This window comes from Hyperolius riggenbachi, chromosome 11 (assembly GCF_040937935.1).
Source record: "Hyperolius riggenbachi isolate aHypRig1 chromosome 11, aHypRig1.pri, whole genome shotgun sequence".
NCBI lineage: Eukaryota > Metazoa > Chordata > Amphibia > Anura > Hyperoliidae > Hyperolius > Hyperolius riggenbachi.
In genome coordinates this window covers 98349444-98370857 of record NC_090656.1, presented here as the reverse complement: position 1 = coordinate 98370857, position 21414 = coordinate 98349444, and the positions used below count along the sequence as shown (strand labels likewise).

The 21414-nt window shown below is 39.5% G+C and overlaps 31 non-coding genes across 31 annotated transcripts; all 31 read right to left on the bottom strand.

Annotated features, from left to right (window-relative positions):
• Positions 1–462: 462 nt before the first annotated feature.
• Positions 463–536, bottom strand: TRNAT-CGU (transfer RNA threonine (anticodon CGU)). Its single transcript has one exon. It is a non-coding gene; the product is annotated as a tRNA-Thr (tRNA).
• Positions 537–1157: 621 nt separating this feature from the next.
• Positions 1158–1231, bottom strand: TRNAT-CGU (transfer RNA threonine (anticodon CGU)). Its single transcript has one exon. It is a non-coding gene; the product is annotated as a tRNA-Thr (tRNA).
• A 621-nt stretch (positions 1232–1852) lies between these two features.
• TRNAT-CGU (transfer RNA threonine (anticodon CGU)) lies at positions 1853–1926 on the bottom strand. Its single transcript has one exon. It is a non-coding gene; the product is annotated as a tRNA-Thr (tRNA).
• A 621-nt stretch (positions 1927–2547) lies between these two features.
• Positions 2548–2621, bottom strand: TRNAT-CGU (transfer RNA threonine (anticodon CGU)). The gene has a single exon. It is a non-coding gene; the product is annotated as a tRNA-Thr (tRNA).
• A 621-nt stretch (positions 2622–3242) lies between these two features.
• On the bottom strand, positions 3243–3316 carry TRNAT-CGU (transfer RNA threonine (anticodon CGU)). The gene has a single exon. It is a non-coding gene; the product is annotated as a tRNA-Thr (tRNA).
• A 621-nt stretch (positions 3317–3937) lies between these two features.
• On the bottom strand, positions 3938–4011 carry TRNAT-CGU (transfer RNA threonine (anticodon CGU)). Its single transcript has one exon. It is a non-coding gene; the product is annotated as a tRNA-Thr (tRNA).
• A 621-nt stretch (positions 4012–4632) lies between these two features.
• Positions 4633–4706, bottom strand: TRNAT-CGU (transfer RNA threonine (anticodon CGU)). The gene has a single exon. It is a non-coding gene; the product is annotated as a tRNA-Thr (tRNA).
• Positions 4707–5327: 621 nt separating this feature from the next.
• TRNAT-CGU (transfer RNA threonine (anticodon CGU)) lies at positions 5328–5401 on the bottom strand. The gene has a single exon. It is a non-coding gene; the product is annotated as a tRNA-Thr (tRNA).
• Positions 5402–6022: 621 nt separating this feature from the next.
• On the bottom strand, positions 6023–6096 carry TRNAT-CGU (transfer RNA threonine (anticodon CGU)). Its single transcript has one exon. It is a non-coding gene; the product is annotated as a tRNA-Thr (tRNA).
• A 621-nt stretch (positions 6097–6717) lies between these two features.
• Positions 6718–6791, bottom strand: TRNAT-CGU (transfer RNA threonine (anticodon CGU)). Its single transcript has one exon. It is a non-coding gene; the product is annotated as a tRNA-Thr (tRNA).
• Positions 6792–7412: 621 nt separating this feature from the next.
• On the bottom strand, positions 7413–7486 carry TRNAT-CGU (transfer RNA threonine (anticodon CGU)). Its single transcript has one exon. It is a non-coding gene; the product is annotated as a tRNA-Thr (tRNA).
• A 621-nt stretch (positions 7487–8107) lies between these two features.
• On the bottom strand, positions 8108–8181 carry TRNAT-CGU (transfer RNA threonine (anticodon CGU)). The gene has a single exon. It is a non-coding gene; the product is annotated as a tRNA-Thr (tRNA).
• Positions 8182–8803: 622 nt separating this feature from the next.
• Positions 8804–8877, bottom strand: TRNAT-CGU (transfer RNA threonine (anticodon CGU)). Its single transcript has one exon. It is a non-coding gene; the product is annotated as a tRNA-Thr (tRNA).
• A 621-nt stretch (positions 8878–9498) lies between these two features.
• Positions 9499–9572, bottom strand: TRNAT-CGU (transfer RNA threonine (anticodon CGU)). Its single transcript has one exon. It is a non-coding gene; the product is annotated as a tRNA-Thr (tRNA).
• Positions 9573–10193: 621 nt separating this feature from the next.
• TRNAT-CGU (transfer RNA threonine (anticodon CGU)) lies at positions 10194–10267 on the bottom strand. Its single transcript has one exon. It is a non-coding gene; the product is annotated as a tRNA-Thr (tRNA).
• A 621-nt stretch (positions 10268–10888) lies between these two features.
• TRNAT-CGU (transfer RNA threonine (anticodon CGU)) lies at positions 10889–10962 on the bottom strand. The gene has a single exon. It is a non-coding gene; the product is annotated as a tRNA-Thr (tRNA).
• Positions 10963–11583: 621 nt separating this feature from the next.
• TRNAT-CGU (transfer RNA threonine (anticodon CGU)) lies at positions 11584–11657 on the bottom strand. Its single transcript has one exon. It is a non-coding gene; the product is annotated as a tRNA-Thr (tRNA).
• A 621-nt stretch (positions 11658–12278) lies between these two features.
• On the bottom strand, positions 12279–12352 carry TRNAT-CGU (transfer RNA threonine (anticodon CGU)). The gene has a single exon. It is a non-coding gene; the product is annotated as a tRNA-Thr (tRNA).
• A 621-nt stretch (positions 12353–12973) lies between these two features.
• On the bottom strand, positions 12974–13047 carry TRNAT-CGU (transfer RNA threonine (anticodon CGU)). The gene has a single exon. It is a non-coding gene; the product is annotated as a tRNA-Thr (tRNA).
• Positions 13048–13668: 621 nt separating this feature from the next.
• TRNAT-CGU (transfer RNA threonine (anticodon CGU)) lies at positions 13669–13742 on the bottom strand. The gene has a single exon. It is a non-coding gene; the product is annotated as a tRNA-Thr (tRNA).
• A 621-nt stretch (positions 13743–14363) lies between these two features.
• TRNAT-CGU (transfer RNA threonine (anticodon CGU)) lies at positions 14364–14437 on the bottom strand. Its single transcript has one exon. It is a non-coding gene; the product is annotated as a tRNA-Thr (tRNA).
• A 621-nt stretch (positions 14438–15058) lies between these two features.
• TRNAT-CGU (transfer RNA threonine (anticodon CGU)) lies at positions 15059–15132 on the bottom strand. The gene has a single exon. It is a non-coding gene; the product is annotated as a tRNA-Thr (tRNA).
• A 621-nt stretch (positions 15133–15753) lies between these two features.
• TRNAT-CGU (transfer RNA threonine (anticodon CGU)) lies at positions 15754–15827 on the bottom strand. The gene has a single exon. It is a non-coding gene; the product is annotated as a tRNA-Thr (tRNA).
• Positions 15828–16448: 621 nt separating this feature from the next.
• Positions 16449–16522, bottom strand: TRNAT-CGU (transfer RNA threonine (anticodon CGU)). The gene has a single exon. It is a non-coding gene; the product is annotated as a tRNA-Thr (tRNA).
• A 621-nt stretch (positions 16523–17143) lies between these two features.
• TRNAT-CGU (transfer RNA threonine (anticodon CGU)) lies at positions 17144–17217 on the bottom strand. The gene has a single exon. It is a non-coding gene; the product is annotated as a tRNA-Thr (tRNA).
• Positions 17218–17838: 621 nt separating this feature from the next.
• On the bottom strand, positions 17839–17912 carry TRNAT-CGU (transfer RNA threonine (anticodon CGU)). The gene has a single exon. It is a non-coding gene; the product is annotated as a tRNA-Thr (tRNA).
• A 621-nt stretch (positions 17913–18533) lies between these two features.
• TRNAT-CGU (transfer RNA threonine (anticodon CGU)) lies at positions 18534–18607 on the bottom strand. Its single transcript has one exon. It is a non-coding gene; the product is annotated as a tRNA-Thr (tRNA).
• A 621-nt stretch (positions 18608–19228) lies between these two features.
• Positions 19229–19302, bottom strand: TRNAT-CGU (transfer RNA threonine (anticodon CGU)). Its single transcript has one exon. It is a non-coding gene; the product is annotated as a tRNA-Thr (tRNA).
• Positions 19303–19923: 621 nt separating this feature from the next.
• Positions 19924–19997, bottom strand: TRNAT-CGU (transfer RNA threonine (anticodon CGU)). The gene has a single exon. It is a non-coding gene; the product is annotated as a tRNA-Thr (tRNA).
• A 621-nt stretch (positions 19998–20618) lies between these two features.
• On the bottom strand, positions 20619–20692 carry TRNAT-CGU (transfer RNA threonine (anticodon CGU)). The gene has a single exon. It is a non-coding gene; the product is annotated as a tRNA-Thr (tRNA).
• Positions 20693–21312: 620 nt separating this feature from the next.
• Positions 21313–21386, bottom strand: TRNAT-CGU (transfer RNA threonine (anticodon CGU)). The gene has a single exon. It is a non-coding gene; the product is annotated as a tRNA-Thr (tRNA).
• Between the last annotated feature and the right edge of the window lie 28 nt (positions 21387–21414).

Below are 21414 nucleotides of genomic sequence, written 5' to 3'. Positions count from 1 at the left end.
CTTTTAGGACAAAATTGTTGAAAAGAATGTTGTGCAACTTCCAAAATATGATAATGAAAGCTGTGGCAAAACCGATGAGTTTTGTGCCACAGAAGCCAGTCACTATTATATTTCATGTAGGTGCTGTGGCTTAGTAATTAAGTTTTATACAATGTTTCTTCTTGTAGAAGCAGAAATTTTACTTGAAGAAGTCTTGGCTAGGCAAGTGCGGGTTAAGCTCCCATCCATGTTGAGTATAGCATCCCAAAAGACTTGTTAGTGACCTTTACCTATTGTCAGAGATGGAAGGTAGTACGTCAAACCAAACTGATAAGAAAATGTCTTTGTTCAGATGTGGTGGAAACAGTGGGCATAGGGGATGCAAGTTTCCTGTGAGCAAATATGAGTGAAGCTCAAAGACGTGATCCCGAAAATCTGGGATGTAAACAGCAGGCAATGACTTGGTGATAATAAGATGAGCAAAGGCACTGCTGAGAGTTGAACTCAGGATCTCCTGTTTACGAGACAGGCGCTTTAACCAACTAAGCCACAGCACCCATACGCTGCTTAGCACTTATTGGTTATTGTTTCACAGCACTCTTTTTTCTTTGCATTTGCATTCTCAGTTTTGTAACATTTTTTTTTCAATAGTTTTTCAGGCCTACTTTTCCCTGCCTAAGAGTATACACATAGTCCACCTAAAAGGGAATGGAAAACTTTTAGGACAAAATTGTTGAAAAGAATGTTGTGCAACTTCCAAAATATGATAATGAAAGCTGTGGCAAAACCGATGAGTTTTGTGCCACAGAAGCCAGTCACTATTATATTTCATGTAGGTGCTGTGGCTTAGTAATTAAGTTTTATACAATGTTTCTTCTTGTAGAAGCAGAAATTTTACTTGAAGAAGTCTTGGCTAGGCAAGTGCGGGTTAAGCTCCCATCCATGTTGAGTATAGCATCCCAAAAGACTTGTTAGTGACCTTTACCTATTGTCAGAGATGGAAGGTAGTACGTCAAACCAAACTGATAAGAAAATGTCTTAGTTCAGATGTGGTGGAAACAGTGGGCATAGCGAATGCAAGATTCCTGTGAGCAAATATGGGTGAAGCTCAAAGATGTGATCCCGAAAATCTGGGATGTAAACAGCAGGCAATGACTTGGTGATAATAAGATGAGCAAAGGCACTGCTGAGAGTTGAACTCAGGACCTCCTGTTTACGAGACAGGCGCTTTAACCAACTAAGCCACAGCACCCATACGCTGATTAGCAGTTATTGGTTATTGTGGCACAGCACTCTTTTTTCTTTGCATTTGCATTCTCAGTTTTGTAACATTTTTTTTTCAATAGTTTTTCAGGCCTACTTTTCCCTGCCTAAGAGTATACACATAGTCCACCTAAAAGGGAATGGAAAACTTTTAGGATAAAATTGTTGAAAAGAATGTTGTGCAACTTCCAAATTATGATAATGAAAGCTGTGGCAAAACCGATGAGTTTTGTGCCACAGAAGCCAGTCACTATTATATTTCATGTAGGTGCTGTGGCTTAGTAATTAAGTTTTATACAATGTTTCTTCTTGTAGAAGCAGAAATTTTACTTGAAGAAGTCTTGGCTAGGCAAGTGCGGGTTAAGCTCCCATCCATGTTGAGTATAGCATCCCAAAAGACTTGTTAGTGACCTTTACCTATTGTCAGAGATGGAAGGTAGTACGTCAAACCAAACTGATAAGAAAATGTCTCAGTTCAGATGTGGTGGAAACAGTGGGCATAGCGAATGCAAGATTCCTGTGAGCAAATATGGGTGAAGCTCAAAGATGTGATCCCGAAAATCTGGGATGTAAACAGCAGGCAATGACTTGGTGATAATAAGATGAGCAAAGGCACTGCTGAGAGTTGAACTCAGGATCTCCTGTTTACGAGACAGGCGCTTTAACCAACTAAGCCACAGCACCCATACGCTGCTTAGCACTTATTGGTTATTGTTTCACAGCACTCTTTTTTCTTTGCATTTGCATTCTCAGTTTTGTAACATTTTTTTTTCAATAGTTTTTCAGGCCTACTTTTCCCTGCCTAAGAGTATACACATAGTCCACCTAAAAGGGAATGGAAAACTTTTAGGACAAAATTGTTGAAAAGAATGTTGTGCAACTTCCAAAATATGATAATGAAAGCTGTGGCAAAACCGATGAGTTTTGTGCCACAGAAGCCAGTCACTATTATATTTCATGTAGGTGCTGTGGCTTAGTAATTAAGTTTTATACAATGTTTCTTCTTGTAGAAGCAGAAATTTTACTTGAAGAAGTCTTGGCTAGGCAAGTGCGGGTTAAGCTCCCATCCATGTTGAGTATAGCATCCCAAAAGACTTGTTAGTGACCTTTACCTATTGTCAGAGATGGAAGGTAGTACGTCAAACCAAACTGATAAGAAAATGTCTTAGTTCAGATGTGGTGGAAACAGTGGGCATAGCGAATGCAAGATTCCTGTGAGCAAATATGGGTGAAGCTCAAAGATGTGATCCCGAAAATCTGGGATGTAAACAGCAGGCAATGACTTGGTGATAATAAGATGAGCAAAGGCACTGCTGAGAGTTGAACTCAGGATCTCCTGTTTACGAGACAGGCGCTTTAACCAACTAAGCCACAGCACCCATATGCTGCTTAGCAGTTATTGGTTATTGTTTCACAGCACTCTTTTTTCTTTGCATTTGCATTCTCAGTTTTGTAACATTTTTTTTTCAATAGTTTTTCAGGCCTACTTTTCCCTGCCTAAGAGTATACACATAGTCCACCTAAAAGGGAATGGAAAACTTTTAGGACAAAATTGTTGAAAAGAATGTTGTGCAACTTCCAAAATATGATAATGAAAGCTGTGGCAAAACCGATGAGTTTTGTGCCACAGAAGCCAGTCACTATTATATTTCATGTAGGTGCTGTGGCTTAGTAATTAAGTTTTATACAATGTTTCTTCTTGTAGAAGCAGAAATTTTACTTGAAGAAGTCTTGGCTAGGCAAGTGCGGGTTAAGCTCCCATCCATGTTGAGTATAGCATCCCAAAAGACTTGTTAGTGACCTTTACCTATTGTCAGAGATGGAAGGTAGTACGTCAAACCAAACTGATAAGAAAATGTCTTAGTTCAGATGTGGTGGAAACAGTGGGCATAGCGAATGCAAGATTCCTGTGAGCAAATATGGGTGAAGCTCAAAGATGTGATCCCGAAAATCTGGGATGTAAACAGCAGGCAATGACTTGGTGATAATAAGATGAGCAAAGGCACTGCTGAGAGTTGAACTCAGGACCTCCTGTTTACGAGACAGGCGCTTTAACCAACTAAGCCACAGCACCCATACGCTGCTTAGCACTTATTGGTTATTGTTTCACAGCACTCTTTTTTCTTTGCATTTGCATTCTCAGTTTTTTAACATTTTTTTTTCAATAGTTTTTCAGGCCTACTTTTCCCTGCCTAAGAGTATACACATAGTCCACCTAAAAGGGAATGGAAAACTTTTAGGACAAAATTGTTGAAAAGAATGTTGTGCAACTTCCAAAATATGATAATGAAAGCTGTGGCAAAACCGATGAGTTTTGTGCCACAGAAGCCAGTCACTATTATATTTCATGTAGGTGCTGTGGCTTAGTAATTAAGTTTTATACAATGTTTCTTCTTGTAGAAGCAGAAATTTTACTTGAAGAAGTCTTGGCTAGGCAAGTGCGGGTTAAGCTCCCATCCATGTTGAGTATAGCATCCCAAAAGACTTGTTAGTGACCTTTACCTATTGTCAGAGATGGAAGGTAGTACGTCAAACCAAACTGATAAGAAAATGTCTTTGTTCAGATGTGGTGGAAACAGTGGGCATAGGGGATGCAAGTTTCCTGTGAGCAAATATGAGTGAAGCTCAAAGACGTGATCCCGAAAATCTGGGATGTAAACAGCAGGCAATGACTTGGTAATAATAAGATGAGCAAAGGCACTGCTGAGAGTTGAACTCAGGATCTCCTGTTTACGAGACAGGCGCTTTAACCAACTAAGCCACAGCACCCATACGCTGCTTAGCACTTATTGGTTATTGTTTCACAGCACTCTTTTTTCTTTGCATTTGCATTCTCAGTTTTGTAACATTTTTTTTTCAATAGTTTTTCAGGCCTACTTTTCCCTGCCTAAGAGTATACACATAGTCCACCTAAAAGGGAATGGAAAACTTTTAGGACAAAATTGTTGAAAAGAATGTTGTGCAACTTCCAAAATATGATAATGAAAGCTGTGGCAAAACCGATGAGTTTTGTGCCACAGAAGCCAGTCACTATTATATTTCATGTAGGTGCTGTGGCTTAGTAATTAAGTTTTATACAATGTTTCTTCTTGTAGAAGCAGAAATTTTACTTGAAGAAGTCTTGGCTAGGCAAGTGCGGGTTAAGCTCCCATCCATGTTGAGTATAGCATCCCAAAAGACTTGTTAGTGACCTTTACCTATTGTCAGAGATGAAAGGTAGTACGTCAAACCAAACTGATAAGAAAATGTCTTAGTTCAGATGTGGTGGAAACAGTGGGCATAGCGAATGCAAGATTCCTGTGAGCAAATATGGGTGAAGCTCAAAGATGTGATCCCGAAAATCTGGGATGTAAACAGCAGGCAATGACTTGGTGATAATAAGATGAGCAAAGGCACTGCTGAGAGTTGAACTCAGGATCTCCTGTTTACGAGACAGGCGCTTTAACCAACTAAGCCACAGCACCCATACACTGCTTAGCACTTATTGGTTATTGTTTCACAGCACTCTTTTTTCTTTGCATTTGCATTCTCAGTTTTGTAACATTTTTTTTTCAATAGTTTTTCAGGCCTACTTTTCCCTGCCTAAGAGTATACACATAGTCCACCTAAAAGGGAATGGAAAACTTTTAGGACAAAATTGTTGAAAAGAATGTTGTGCAACTTCCAAAATATGATAATGAAAGCTGTGGCAAAACCGATGAGTTTTGTGCCACAGAAGCCAGTCACTATTATATTTCATGTAGGTGCTGTGGCTTAGTAATTAAGTTTTATACAATGTTTCTTCTTGTAGAAGCAGAAATTTTACTTGAAGAAGTCTTGGCTAGGCAAGTGCGGGTTAAGCTCCCATCCATGTTGAGTATAGCATCCCAAAAGACTTGTTAGTGACCTTTACCTATTGTCAGAGATGGAAGGTAGTACGTCAAACCAAACTGATAAGAAAATGTCTTTGTTCAGATGTGGTGGAAACAGTGGGCATAGGGGATGCAAGTTTCCTGTGAGCAAATATGAGTGAAGCTCAAAGACGTGATCCTGAAAATCTGGGATGTAAACAGCAGGCAATGACTTGGTGATAATAAGATGAGCAAAGGCACTGCTGAGAGTTGAACTCAGGATCTCCTATTTACGAGACAGGAGCTTTAACCAACTAAGCCACAGCACCCATACGCTGATTAGCAGTTATTGGTTATTGTGGCACAGCACTCTTTTTTCTTTGCATTTGCATTCTCAGTTTTTTAACATTTTTTTTTCAATAGTTTTTCAGGCCTACTTTTCCCTGCCTAAGAGTATACACATAGTCCACCTAAAAGGGAATGGAAAACTTTTAGGACAAAATTGTTGAAAAGAATGTTGTGCAACTTCCAAATTATGATAATGAAAGCTGTGGCAAAACCGATGAGTTTTGTGCCACAGAAGCCAGTCACTATTATATTTCATGTAGGTGCTGTGGCTTAGTAATTAAGTTTTATACAATGTTTCTTCTTGTAGAAGCAGAAATTTTACTTGAAGAAGTCTTGGCTAGGCAAGTGCGGGTTAAGCTCCCATCCATGTTGAGTATAGCATCCCAAAAGACTTGTTAGTGACCTTTACCTATTGTCAGAGATGGAAGGTAGTACGTCAAACCAAACTGATAAGAAAATGTCTTTGTTCAGATGTGGTGGAAACAGTGGGCATAGGGGATGCAAGTTTCCTGTGAGCAAATATGAGTGAAGCTCAAAGACGTGATCCCGAAAATCTGGGATGTAAACAGCAGGCAATGACTTGGTGATAATAAGATGAGCAAAGGCACTGCTGAGAGTTGAACTCAGGATCTCCTGTTTACGAGACAGGCGCTTTAACCAACTAAGCCACAGCACCCATACGCTGCTTAGCACTTATTGGTTATTGTTTCACAGCACTCTTTTTTCTTTGCATTTGCATTCTCAGTTTTGTAACATTTTTTTTTCAATAGTTTTTCAGGCCTACTTTTCCCTGCCTAAGAGTATACACATAGTCCACCTAAAAGGGAATGGAAAACTTTTAGGACAAAATTGTTGAAAAGAATGTTGTGCAACTTCCAAAATATGATAATGAAAGCTGTGGCAAAACCGATGAGTTTTGTGCCACAGAAGCCAGTCACTATTATATTTCATGTAGGTGCTGTGGCTTAGTAATTAAGTTTTATACAATGTTTCTTCTTGTAGAAGCAGAAATTTTACTTGAAGAAGTCTTGGCTAGGCAAGTGCGGGTTAAGCTCCCATCCATGTTGAGTATAGCATCCCAAAAGACTTGTTAGTGACCTTTACCTATTGTCAGAGATGGAAGGTAGTACGTCAAACCAAACTGATAAGAAAATGTCTTTGTTCAGATGTGGTGGAAACAGTGGGCATAGGGGATGCAAGTTTCCTGTGAGCAAATATGAGTGAAGCTCAAAGACGTGATCCCGAAAATCTGGGATGTAAACAGCAGGCAATGACTTGGTGATAATAAGATGAGCAAAGGCACTGCTGAGAGTTGAACTCAGGATCTCCTGTTTACGAGACAGGCGCTTTAACCAACTAAGCCACAGCACCCATACGCTGCTTAGCACTTATTGGTTATTGTTTCACAGCACTCTTTTTTCTTTGCATTTGCATTCTCAGTTATGTAACATTTTTTTTTCAATAGTTTTTCAGGCCTACTTTTCCCTGCCTAAGAGTATACACATAGTCCACCTAAAAGGGAATGGAAAACTTTTAGGACAAAATTGTTGAAAAGAATGTTGTGCAACTTCCAAAATATGATAATGAAAGCTGTGGCAAAACCGATGAGTTTTGTGCCACAGAAGCCAGTCACTATTATATTTCATGTAGGTGCTGTGGCTTAGTAATTAAGTTTTATACAATGTTTCTTCTTGTAGAAGCAGAAATTTTACTTGAAGAAGTCTTGGCTAGGCAAGTGCGGGTTAAGCTCCCATCCATGTTGAGTATAGCATCCCAAAAGACTTGTTAGTGACCTTTACCTATTGTCAGAGATGGAAGGTAGTACGTCAAACCAAACTGATAAGAAAATGTCTTAGTTCAGATGTGGTGGAAACAGTGGGCATAGCGAATGCAAGATTCCTGTGAGCAAATATGGGTGAAGCTCAAAGATGTGATCCCGAAAATCTGGGATGTAAACAGCAGGCAATGACTTGGTGATAATAAGATGAGCAAAGGCACTGCTGAGAGTTGAACTCAGGATCTCCTGTTTACGAGACAGGCGCTTTAACCAACTAAGCCACAGCACCCATACGCTGATTAGCAGTTATTGGTTATTGTGGCACAGCACTCTTTTTTCTTTGCATTTGCATTCTCAGTTTTTTAACATTTTTTTTTCAATAGTTTTTCAGGCCTACTTTTCCCTGCCTAAGAGTATACACATAGTCCACCTAAAAGGGAATGGAAAACTTTTAGGACAAAATTGTTGAAAAGAATGTTGTGCAACTTCCAAATTATGATAATGAAAGCTGTGGCAAAACCGATGAGTTTTGTGCCACAGAAGCCAGTCACTATTATATTTCATGTAGGTGCTGTGGCTTAGTAATTAAGTTTTATACAATGTTTCTTCTTGTAGAAGCAGAAATTTTACTTGAAGAAGTCTTGGCTAGGCAAGTGCGGGTTAAGCTCCCATCCATGTTGAGTATAGCATCCCAAAAGACTTGTTAGTGACCTTTACCTATTGTCAGAGATGGAAGGTAGTACGTCAAACCAAACTGATAAGAAAATGTCTTAGTTCAGATGTGGTGGAAACAGTGGGCATAGCGAATGCAAGATTCCTGTGAGCAAATATGGGTGAAGCTCAAAGATGTGATCCCGAAAATCTGGGATGTAAACAGCAGGCAATGACTTGGTGATAATAAGATGAGCAAAGGCACTGCTGAGAGTTGAACTCAGGATCTCCTGTTTACGAGACAGGAGTTTTAACCAACTAAGCCACAGCACCCATACGCTGATTAGCAGTTATTGGTTATTGTGGCACAGCACTCTTTTTTCTTTGCATTTGCATTCTCAGTTTTGTAACATTTTTTTTTTCAATAGTTTTTCAGGCCTACTTTTCCCTGCCTAAGAGTATACACATAGTCCACCTAAAAGGGAATGGAAAACTTTTAGGACAAAATTGTTGAAAAGAATGTTGTGCAACTTCCAAATTATGATAATGAAAGCTGTGGCAAAACCGATGAGTTTTGTGCCACAGAAGCCAGTCACTATTATATTTCATGTAGGTGCTGTGGCTTAGTAATTAAGTTTTATACAATGTTTCTTCTTGTAGAAGCAGAAATTTTACTTGAAGAAGTCTTGGCTAGGCAAGTGCGGGTTAAGCTCCCATCCATGTTGAGTATAGCATCCCAAAAGACTTGTTAGTGACCTTTACCTATTGTCAGAGATGGAAGGTAGTACGTCAAACCAAACTGATAAGAAAATGTCTTAGTTCAGATGTGGTGGAAACAGTGGGCATAGCGAATGCAAGATTCCTGTGAGCAAATATGGGTGAAGCTCAAAGATGTGATCCCGAAAATCTGGGATGTAAACAGCAGGCAATGACTTGGTGATAATAAGATGAGCAAAGGCACTGCTAAGAGTTGAACTCAGGATCTCCTGTTTACGAGACAGGCGCTTTAACCAACTAAGCCACAGCACCCATTCGATGATTAGCAGTTATTGGTTATTGTGGCACAGCACTCTTTTTTCTTTGCATTTGCATTCTCAGTTTTTTAACATTTTTTTTTCAATAGTTTTTCAGGCCTACTTTTCCCTGCCTAAGAGTATACACATAGTCCACCTAAAAGGGAATGGAAAACTTTTAGGACAAAATTGTTGAAAAGAATGTTGTGCAACTTCCAAATTATGATAATGAAAGCTGTGGCAAAACCGATGAGTTTTGTGCCACAGAAGCCAGTCACTATTATATTTCATGTAGGTGCTGTGGCTTAGTAATTAAGTTTTATACAATGTTTCTTCTTGTAGAAGCAGAAATTTTACTTGAAGAAGTCTTGGCTAGGCAAGTGCGGGTTAAGCTCCCATCCATGTTGAGTATAGCATCCCAAAAGACTTGTTAGTGACCTTTACCTATTGTCAGAGATGGAAGGTAGTACATCAAACCAAACTGATAAGAAAATGTCTTTGTTCAGATGTGGTGGAAACAGTGGGCATAGCGAATGCAAGTTTCCTGTGAGCAAATATGGGTGAAGCTCAAAGATGTGATCCCGAAAATCTGGGATGTAAACAGCAGGCAATGACTTGGTGATAATAAGATGAGCAAAGGCACTGCTGAGAGTTGAACTCAGGATCTCCTGTTTACGAGACAGGCGCTTTAACCAACTAAGCCACAGCACCCATACGCTGATTAGCAGTTATTGGTTATTGTGGCACAGCACTCTTTTTTCTTTGCATTTGCATTCTCAGTTTTGTAACATTTTTTTTTCAATAGTTTTTCAGGCCTACTTTTCCCTGCCTAAGAGTATACACATAGTCCACCTAAAAGGGAATGGAAAACTTTTAGGACAAAATTGTTGAAAAGAATGTTGTGCAACTTCCAAATTATGATAATGAAAGCTGTGGCAAAACCGATGAGTTTTGTGCCACAGAAGCCAGTCACTATTATATTTCATGTAGGTGCTGTGGCTTAGTAATTAAGTTTTATACAATGTTTCTTCTTGTAGAAGCAGAAATTTTACTTGAAGAAGTCTTGGCTAGGCAAGTGCGGGTTAAGCTCCCATCCATGTTGAGTATAGCATCCCAAAAGACTTGTTAGTGACCTTTACCTATTGTCAGAGATGGAAGGTAGTACGTCAAACCAAACTGATAAGAAAATGTCTTAGTTCAGATGTGGTGGAAACAGTGGGCATAGCGAATGCAAGATTCCTGTGAGCAAATATGGGTGAAGCTCAAAGATGTGATCCCGAAAATCTGGGATGTAAACAGCAGGCAATGACTTGGTGATAATAAGATGAGCAAAGGCACTGCTAAGAGTTGAACTCAGGATCTCCTGTTTACGAGACAGGCGCTTTAACCAACTAAGCCACAGCACCCATTCGATGATTAGCAGTTATTGGTTATTGTGGCACAGCACTCTTTTTTCTTTGCATTTGCATTCTCAGTTTTTTAACATTTTTTTTTCAATAGTTTTTCAGGCCTACTTTTCCCTGCCTAAGAGTATACACATAGTCCACCTAAAAGGGAATGGAAAACTTTTAGGACAAAATTGTTGAAAAGAATGTTGTGCAACTTCCAAATTATGATAATGAAAGCTGTGGCAAAACCGATGAGTTTTGTGCCACAGAAGCCAGTCACTATTATATTTCATGTAGGTGCTGTGGCTTAGTAATTAAGTTTTATACAATGTTTCTTCTTGTAGAAGCAGAAATTTTACTTGAAGAAGTCTTGGCTAGGCAAGTGCGGGTTAAGCTCCCATCCATGTTGAGTATAGCATCCCAAAAGACTTGTTAGTGACCTTTACCTATTGTCAGAGATGGAAGGTAGTACATCAAACCAAACTGATAAGAAAATGTCTTTGTTCAGATGTGGTGGAAACAGTGGGCATAGCGAATGCAAGTTTCCTGTGAGCAAATATGGGTGAAGCTCAAAGATGTGATCCCGAAAATCTGGGATGTAAACAGCAGGCAATGACTTGGTGATAATAAGATGAGCAAAGGCACTGCTGAGAGTTGAACTCAGGATCTCCTGTTTACGAGACAGGCGCTTGAACCAACTAAGCCACAGCACCCATACGCTGATTAGCAGTTATTGGTTATTGTGGCACAGCACTCTTTTTTCTTTGCATTTGCATTCTCAGTTTTGTAACATTTTTTTTTCAATAGTTTTTCAGGCCTACTTTTCCCTGCCTAAGAGTATACACATAGTCCACCTAAAAGGGAATGGAAAACTTTTAGGACAAAATTGTTGAAAAGAATGTTGTGCAACTTCCAAAATATGATAATGAAAGCTGTGGCAAAACCGATGAGCTTTGTGCCACAGAAGCCAGTCACTATTATATTTCATGTAGGTGCTGTGGCTTAGTAATTAAGTTTTATACAATGTTTCTTCTTGTAGAAGCAGAAATTTTACTTGAAGAAGTCTTGGCTAGGCAAGTGCGGGTTAAGCTCCCATCCATGTTGAGTATAGCATCCCAAAAGACTTGTTAGTGACCTTTACCTATTGTCGGAGATGGAAGGTAGTACGTCAAACCAAACTGATAAGAAAATGTCTTTGTTCAGATGTGCTGGAAACAGTGGGCATAGGGGATGCAAGTTTCCTGTGAGCAAATATGAGTGAAGCTCAAAGACGTGATCCCGAAAATCTGGGACGCAAACAGCAGGCAATGACTTGGTGATAATAAGATGACCAAATGCACTGCTGAGAGTTGAACTCAGGATCTCCTGTTTACGAGACAGGCGCTTTAACCAACTAAGCCACAGCACCCATATGCTGCTTAGCAGTTATTGCTTATTGTTTCACAGCACTCTTTTTTCTTTGCATTTGCATTCTCAGTTTTGTAACATTTTTTTTTCAATAGTTTTTCAGGCCTACTTTTCCCTGCCTAAGAGTATACACATAGTCCACCTAAAAGGGAATGGAAAACTTTTAGGACAAAATTGTTGAAAAGAATGTTGTGCAACTTCCAAAATATGATAATGAAAGCTGTGGCAAAACCGATGAGTTTTGTGCCACAGAAGCCAGTCACTATTATATTTCATGTAGGTGCTGTGGCTTAGTAATTAAGTTTTATACAATGTTTCTTCTTGTAGAAGCAGAAATTTTACTTGAAGAAGTCTTGGCTAGGCAAGTGCGGGTTAAGCTCCCATCCATGTTGAGTATAGCATCCCAAAAGACTTGTTAGTGACCTTTACCTATTGTCAGAGATGGAAGGTAGTACGTCAAACCAAACTGATAAGAAAATGTCTTAGTTCAGATGTGGTGGAAACAGTGGGCATAGCGAATGCAAGATTCCTGTGAGCAAGTATGGGTGAAGCTCAAAGATGTGATCCCGAAAATCTGGGATGTAAACAGCAGGCAATGACTTGGTGATAATAAGATGAGCAAAGGCACTGCTGAGAGTTGAACTCAGGATCTCCTGTTTACGAGACAGGCGCTTTAACCAACTAAGCCACAGCACCCATACGCTGCTTAGCACTTATTGGTTATTGTTTCACAGCACTCTTTTTTCTTTGCATTTGCATTCTCAGTTTTGTAACATTTTTTTTTCAATAGTTTTTCAGGCCTACTTTTCCCTGCCTAAGAGTATACACATAGTCCACCTAAAAGGGAATGGAAAACTTTTAGGACAAAATTGTTGAAAAGAATGTTGTGCAACTTCCAAAATATGATAATGAAAGCTGTGGCAAAACCGATGAGTTTTGTGCCACAGAAGCCAGTCACTATTATATTTCATGTAGGTGCTGTGGCTTAGTAATTAAGTTTTATACAATGTTTCTTCTTGTAGAAGCAGAAATTTTACTTGAAGAAGTCTTGGCTAGGCAAGTGCGGGTTAAGCTCCCATCCATGTTGAGTATAGCATCCCAAAAGACTTGTTAGTGACCTTTACCTATTGTCAGAGATGGAAGGTAGTACGTCAAACCAAACTGATAAGAAAATGTCTTTGTTCAGATGTGGTGGAAACAGTGGGCATAGGGGATGCAAGTTTCCTGTGAGCAAATATGAGTGAAGCTCAAAGACGTGATCCCGAAAATCTGGGATGTAAACAGCAGGCAATGACTTGGTGATAATAAGATGAGCAAAGGCACTGCTGAGAGTTGAACTCAGGATCTCCTGTTTACGAGACAGGCGCTTTAACCAACTAAGCCACAGCACCCATACGCTGCTTAGCACTTATTGGTTATTGTTTCACAGCACTCTTTTTTCTTTGCATTTGCATTCTCAGTTTTGTAACATTTTTTTTTCAATAGTTTTTCAGGCCTACTTTTCCCTGCCTAAGAGTATACACATAGTCCACCTAAAAGGGAATGGAAAACTTTTAGGACAAAATTGTTGAAAAGAATGTTGTGCAACTTCCAAAATATGATAATGAAAGCTGTGGCAAAACCGATGAGTTTTGTGCCACAGAAGCCAGTCACTATTATATTTCATGTAGGTGCTGTGGCTTAGTAATTAAGTTTTATACAATGTTTCTTCTTGTAGAAGCAGAAATTTTACTTGAAGAAGTCTTGGCTAGGCAAGTGCGGGTTAAGCTCCCATCCATGTTGAGTATAGCATCCCAAAAGACTTGTTAGTGACCTTTACCTATTGTCAGAGATGGAAGGTAGTACGTCAAACCAAACTGATAAGAAAATGTCTTAGTTCAGATGTGGTGGAAACAGTGGGCATAGCGAATGCAAGATTCCTGTGAGCAAATATGGGTGAAGCTCAAAGATGTGATCCCGAAAATCTGGGATGTAAACAGCAGGCAATGACTTGGTGATAATAAGATGAGCAAAGGCACTGCTGAGAGTTGAACTCAGGATCTCCTGTTTACGAGACAGGCGCTTTAACCAACTAAGCCACAGCACCCATACGCTGCTTAGCACTTATTGGTTATTGTTTCACAGCACTCTTTTTTCTTTGCATTTGCATTCTCAGTTTTGTAACATTTTTTTTTCAATAGTTTTTCAGGCCTACTTTTCCCTGCCTAAGAGTATACACATAGTCCACCTAAAAGGGAATGGAAAACTTTTAGGACAAAATTGTTGAAAAGAATGTTGTGCAACTTCCAAAATATGATAATGAAAGCTGTGGCAAAACCGATGAGTTTTGTGCCACAGAAGCCAGTCACTATTATATTTCATGTAGGTGCTGTGGCTTAGTAATTAAGTTTTATACAATGTTTCTTCTTGTAGAAGCAGAAATTTTACTTGAAGAAGTCTTGGCTAGGCAAGTGCGGGTTAAGCTCCCATCCATGTTGAGTATAGCATCCCAAAAGACTTGTTAGTGACCTTTACCTATTGTCAGAGATGGAAGGTAGTACGTCAAACCAAACTGATAAGAAAATGTCTTTGTTCAGATGTGGTGGAAACAGTGGGCATAGGGGATGCAAGTTTCCTGTGAGCAAATATGAGTGAAGCTCAAAGACGTGATCCCGAAAATCTGGGATGTAAACAGCAGGCAATGACTTGGTGATAATAAGATGAGCAAAGGCACTGCTGAGAGTTGAACTCAGGATCTCCTGTTTACGAGACAGGCGCTTTAACCAACTAAGCCACAGCACCCATACGCTGCTTAGCACTTATTGGTTATTGTTTCACAGCACTCTTTTTTCTTTGCATTTGCATTCTCAGTTTTGTAACATTTTTTTTTCAATAGTTTTTCAGGCCTACTTTTCCCTGCCTAAGAGTATACACATAGTCCACCTAAAAGGGAATGGAAAACTTTTAGGACAAAATTGTTGAAAAGAATGTTGTGCAACTTCCAAAATATGATAATGAAAGCTGTGGCAAAACCGATGAGTTTTGTGCCACAGAAGCCAGTCACTATTATATTTCATGTAGGTGCTGTGGCTTAGTAATTAAGTTTTATACAATGTTTCTTCTTGTAGAAGCAGAAATTTTACTTGAAGAAGTCTTGGCTAGGCAAGTGCGGGTTAAGCTCCCATCCATGTTGAGTATAGCATCCCAAAAGACTTGTTAGTGACCTTTACCTATTGTCAGAGATGGAAGGTAGTACGTCAAACCAAACTGATAAGAAAATGTCTTAGTTCAGATGTGGTGGAAACAGTGGGCATAGCGAATGCAAGATTCCTGTGAGCAAATATGGGTGAAGCTCAAAGATGTGATCCCGAAAATCTGGGATGTAAACAGCAGGCAATGACTTGGTGATAATAAGATGAGCAAAGGCACTGCTGAGAGTTGAACTCAGGACCTCCTGTTTACGAGACAGGCGCTTTAACCAACTAAGCCACAGCACCCATACGCTGATTAGCAGTTATTGGTTATTGTGGCACAGCACTCTTTTTTCTTTGCATTTGCATTCTCAGTTTTGTAACATTTTTTTTTCAATAGTTTTTCAGGCCTACTTTTCCCTGCCTAAGAGTATACACATAGTCCACCTAAAAGGGAATGGAAAACTTTTAGGATAAAATTGTTGAAAAGAATGTTGTGCAACTTCCAAATTATGATAATGAAAGCTGTGGCAAAACCGATGAGTTTTGTGCCACAGAAGCCAGTCACTATTATATTTCATGTAGGTGCTGTGGCTTAGTAATTAAGTTTTATACAATGTTTCTTCTTGTAGAAGCAGAAATTTTACTTGAAGAAGTCTTGGCTAGGCAAGTGCGGGTTAAGCTCCCATCCATGTTGAGTATAGCATCCCAAAAGACTTGTTAGTGACCTTTACCTATTGTCAGAGATGGAAGGTAGTACGTCAAACCAAACTGATAAGAAAATGTCTCAGTTCAGATGTGGTGGAAACAGTGGGCATAGCGAATGCAAGATTCCTGTGAGCAAATATGGGTGAAGCTCAAAGATGTGATCCCGAAAATCTGGGATGTAAACAGCAGGCAATGACTTGGTGATAATAAGATGAGCAAAGGCACTGCTGAGAGTTGAACTCAGGATCTCCTGTTTACGAGACAGGCGCTTTAACCAACTAAGCCACAGCACCCATACGCTGCTTAGCACTTATTGGTTATTGTTTCACAGCACTCTTTTTTCTTTGCATTTGCATTCTCAGTTTTGTAACATTTTTTTTTCAATAGTTTTTCAGGCCTACTTTTCCCTGCCTAAGAGTATACACATAGTCCACCTAAAAGGGAATGGAAAACTTTTAGGACAAAATTGTTGAAAAGAATGTTGTGCAACTTCCAAAATATGATAATGAAAGCTGTGGCAAAACCGATGAGTTTTGTGCCACAGAAGCCAGTCACTATTATATTTCATGTAGGTGCTGTGGCTTAGTAATTAAGTTTTATACAATGTTTCTTCTTGTAGAAGCAGAAATTTTACTTGAAGAAGTCTTGGCTAGGCAAGTGCGGGTTAAGCTCCCATCCATGTTGAGTATAGCATCCCAAAAGACTTGTTAGTGACCTTTACCTATTGTCAGAGATGGAAGGTAGTACGTCAAACCAAACTGATAAGAAAATGTCTTAGTTCAGATGTGGTGGAAACAGTGGGCATAGCGAATGCAAGATTCCTGTGAGCAAATATGGGTGAAGCTCAAAGATGTGATCCCGAAAATCTGGGATGTAAACAGCAGGCAATGACTTGGTGATAATAAGATGAGCAAAGGCACTGCTGAGAGTTGAACTCAGGATCTCCTGTTTACGAGACAGGCGCTTTAACCAACTAAGCCACAGCACCCATATGCTGCTTAGCAGTTATTGGTTATTGTTTCACAGCACTCTTTTTTCTTTGCATTTGCATTCTCAGTTTTGTAACATTTTTTTTTCAATAGTTTTTCAGGCCTACTTTTCCCTGCCTAAGAGTATACACATAGTCCACCTAAAAGGGAATGGAAAACTTTTAGGACAAAATTGTTGAAAAGAATGTTGTGCAACTTCCAAAATATGATAATGAAAGCTGTGGCAAAACCGATGAGTTTTGTGCCACAGAAGCCAGTCACTATTATATTTCATGTAGGTGCTGTGGCTTAGTAATTAAGTTTTATACAATGTTTCTTCTTGTAGAAGCAGAAATTTTACTTGAAGAAGTCTTGGCTAGGCAAGTGCGGGTTAAGCTCCCATCCATGTTGAGTATAGCATCCCAAAAGACTTGTTAGTGACCTTTACCTATTGTCAGAGATGGAAGGTAGTACGTCAAACCAAACTGATAAGAAAATGTCTTAGTTCAGATGTGGTGGAAACAGTGGGCATAGCGAATGCAAGATTCCTGTGAGCAAATATGGGTGAAGCTCAAAGATGTGATCCCGAAAATCTGGGATGTAAACAGCAGGCAATGACTTGGTGATAATAAGATGAGCAAAGGCACTGCTGAGAGTTGAACTCAGGACCTCCTGTTTACGAGACAGGCGCTTTAACCAACTAAGCCACAGCACCCATACGCTGCTTAGCACTTATTGGTTATTGTTTCACAGCACTCTTTTTTCTTTGCATTTGCATTCTCAGTTTTTTAACATTTTTTTTTCAATAGTTTTTCAGGCCTACTTTTCCCTGCCTAAGAGTATACACATAGTCCACCTAAAAGGGAATGGAAAACTTTTAGGACAAAATTGTTGAAAAGAATGTTGTGCAACTTCCAAAATATGATAATGAAAGCTGTGGCAAAACCGATGAGTTTTGTGCCACAGAAGCCAGTCACTATTATATTTCATGTAGGTGCTGTGGCTTAGTAATTAAGTTTTATACAATGTTTCTTCTTGTAGAAGCAGAAATTTTACTTGAAGAAGTCTTGGCTAGGCAAGTGCGGGTTAAGCTCCCATCCATGTTGAGTATAGCATCCCAAAAGACTTGTTAGTGACCTTTACCTATTGTCAGAGATGGAAGGTAGTACGTCAAACCAAACTGATAAGAAAATGTCTTTGTTCAGATGTGGTGGAAACAGTGGGCATAGGGGATGCAAGTTTCCTGTGAGCAAATATGAGTGAAGCTCAAAGACGTGATCCCGAAAATCTGGGATGTAAACAGCAGGCAATGACTTGGTAATAATAAGATGAGCAAAGGCACTGCTGAGAGTTGAACTCAGGATCTCCTGTTTACGAGACAGGCGCTTTAACCAACTAAGCCACAGCACCCATACGCTGCTTAGCACTTATTGGTTATTGTTTCACAGCACTCTTTTTTCTTTGCATTTGCATTCTCAGTTTTGTAACATTTTTTTTTCAATAGTTTTTCAGGCCTACTTTTCCCTGCCTAAGAGTATACACATAGTCCACCTAAAAGGGAATGGAAAACTTTTAGGACAAAATTGTTGAAAAGAATGTTGTGCAACTTCCAAAATATGATAATGAAAGCTGTGGCAAAACCGATGAGTTTTGTGCCACAGAAGCCAGTCACTATTATATTTCATGTAGGTGCTGTGGCTTAGTAATTAAGTTTTATACAATGTTTCTTCTTGTAGAAGCAGAAATTTTACTTGAAGAAGTCTTGGCTAGGCAAGTGCGGGTTAAGCTCCCATCCATGTTGAGTATAGCATCCCAAAAGACTTGTTAGTGACCTTTACCTATTGTCAGAGATGAAAGGTAGTACGTCAAACCAAACTGATAAGAAAATGTCTTAGTTCAGATGTGGTGGAAACAGTGGGCATAGCGAATGCAAGATTCCTGTGAGCAAATATGGGTGAAGCTCAAAGATGTGATCCCGAAAATCTGGGATGTAAACAGCAGGCAATGACTTGGTGATAATAAGATGAGCAAAGGCACTGCTGAGAGTTGAACTCAGGATCTCCTGTTTACGAGACAGGCGCTTTAACCAACTAAGCCACAGCACCCATACACTGCTTAGCACTTATTGGTTATTGTTTCACAGCACTCTTTTTTCTTTGCATTTGCATTCTCAGTTTTGTAACATTTTTTTTTCAATAGTTTTTCAGGCCTACTTTTCCCTGCCTAAGAGTATACACATAGTCCACCTAAAAGGGAATGGAAAACTTTTAGGACAAAATTGTTGAAAAGAATGTTGTGCAACTTCCAAAATATGATAATGAAAGCTGTGGCAAAACCGATGAGTTTTGTGCCACAGAAGCCAGTCACTATTATATTTCATGTAGGTGCTGTGGCTTAGTAATTAAGTTTTATACAATGTTTCTTCTTGTAGAAGCAGAAATTTTACTTGAAGAAGTCTTGGCTAGGCAAGTGCGGGTTAAGCTCCCATCCATGTTGAGTATAGCATCCCAAAAGACTTGTTAGTGACCTTTACCTATTGTCAGAGATGGAAGGTAGTACGTCAAACCAAACTGATAAGAAAATGTCTTTGTTCAGATGTGGTGGAAACAGTGGGCATAGGGGATGCAAGTTTCCTGTGAGCAAATATGAGTGAAGCTCAAAGACGTGATCCTGAAAATCTGGGATGTAAACAGCAGGCAATGACTTGGTGATAATAAGATGAGCAAAGGCACTGCTGAGAGTTGAACTCAGGATCTCCTATTTACGAGACAGGAGCTTTAACCAACTAAGCCACAGCACCCATACGCTGATTAGCAGTTATTGGTTATTGTGGCACAGCACTCTTTTTTCTTTGCATTTGCATTCTCAGTTTTTTAACATTTTTTTTTCAATAGTTTTTCAGGCCTACTTTTCCCTGCCTAAGAGTATACACATAGTCCACCTAAAAGGGAATGGAAAACTTTTAGGACAAAATTGTTGAAAAGAATGTTGTGCAACTTCCAAATTATGATAATGAAAGCTGTGGCAAAACCGATGAGTTTTGTGCCACAGAAGCCAGTCACTATTATATTTCATGTAGGTGCTGTGGCTTAGTAATTAAGTTTTATACAATGTTTCTTCTTGTAGAAGCAGAAATTTTACTTGAAGAAGTCTTGGCTAGGCAAGTGCGGGTTAAGCTCCCATCCATGTTGAGTATAGCATCCCAAAAGACTTGTTAGTGACCTTTACCTATTGTCAGAGATGGAAGGTAGTACGTCAAACCAAACTGATAAGAAAATGTCTTTGTTCAGATGTGGTGGAAACAGTGGGCATAGGGGATGCAAGTTTCCTGTGAGCAAATATGAGTGAAGCTCAAAGACGTGATCCCGAAAATCTGGGATGTAAACAGCAGGCAATGACTTGGTGATAATAAGATGAGCAAAGGCACTGCTGAGAGTTGAACTCAGGATCTCCTGTTTACGAGACAGGCGCTTTAACCAACTAAGCCACAGCACCCATATGCTGCTTAGCAGTTATTGGTTATTGTTTCACAGCACTCTTTTTTCTTTGCATTTGCATTCTCAGTTTTGTAACATTTTTTTTTCAATAGTTTTTCAGGCCTACTTTTCCCTGCCTAAGAGTATACACATAGTCCACCTAAAAGGGAATGGAAAACTTTTAGGACAAAATTGTTGAAAAGAATGTTGTGCAACTTCCAAAATATGATAATGAAAGCTGTGGCAAAACCGATGAGTTTTGTGCCACAGAAGCCAGTCACTATTATATTTCATGTAGGTGCTGTGGCTTAGTAATTAAGTTTTATACAATGTTTCTTCTTGTAGAAGCAGAAATTTTACTTGAAGAAGTCTTGGCTAGGCAAGTGCGGGTTAAGCTCCCATCCATGTTGAGTATAGCATCCCAAAAGACTTGTTAGTGACCTTTACCTATTGTCAGAGATGGAAGGTAGTACGTCAAACCAAACTGATAAGAAAATGTCTTAGTTCAGATGTGGTGGAAACAGTGGGCATAGCGAATGCAAGATTCCTGTGAGCAAATATGGGTGAAGCTCAAAGATGTGATCCCGAAAATCTGGGATGTAAACAGCAGGCAATGACTTGGTGATAATAAGATGAGCAAAGGCACTGCTGAGAGTTGAACTCAGGATCTCCTGTTTACGAGACAGGCGCTTTAACCAACTAAGCCACAGCACCCATATGCTGCTTAGCAGTTATTGGTTATTGTTTCACAGCACTCTTTTTCTTTGCATTTGCATTCTCAGTTTTGTAACATTTTTTTTTCAATAGTTTTTCAGGCCTACTTTTCCCTGCCTAAGAGTATACACATAGTCCACCTAAAAGGGAATGGAAAACTTTTAGGACAAAATTGTTGAAAAGAATGTTGTGCAACTTCCAAAATATGATAATGAAAGCTGTGGCAAAACCGATGAGTTTTGTGCCACAGAAGCCAGTCACTATTATATTTCATGTAGGTGCTGTGGCTTAGTAATTAAGTTTTATACAATGTTTCTTCTTGTAGAAGCAGAAATTTTACTTGAAGAAGTCTTGGCTAGGCAAGTGCGGGTTAAGCTCCCATCCATGTTGAGTATAGCATCCCAAAAGACTTGTTAGTGACCTTTACCTATTGTCAGAGATGGAAGGTAGTACGTCAAACCAAACTGATAAGAAAATGTCTTAGTTCAGATGTGGTGGAAACAGTGGGCATAGCGAATGCAAGATTCCTGTGAGCAAATATGGGTGAAGCTCAAAGATGTGATCCCGAAAATCTGGGATGTAAACAGCAGGCAATGACTTGGTGATAATAAGATGAGCAAAGGCACTGCTGAGAGGTGAACTCAGGACCTCCTGTTTACGAGACAGGCGCTTTAACCAACTAAGCCACAGCACCCATACGCTGATTAGCAGTTATTGGTTAT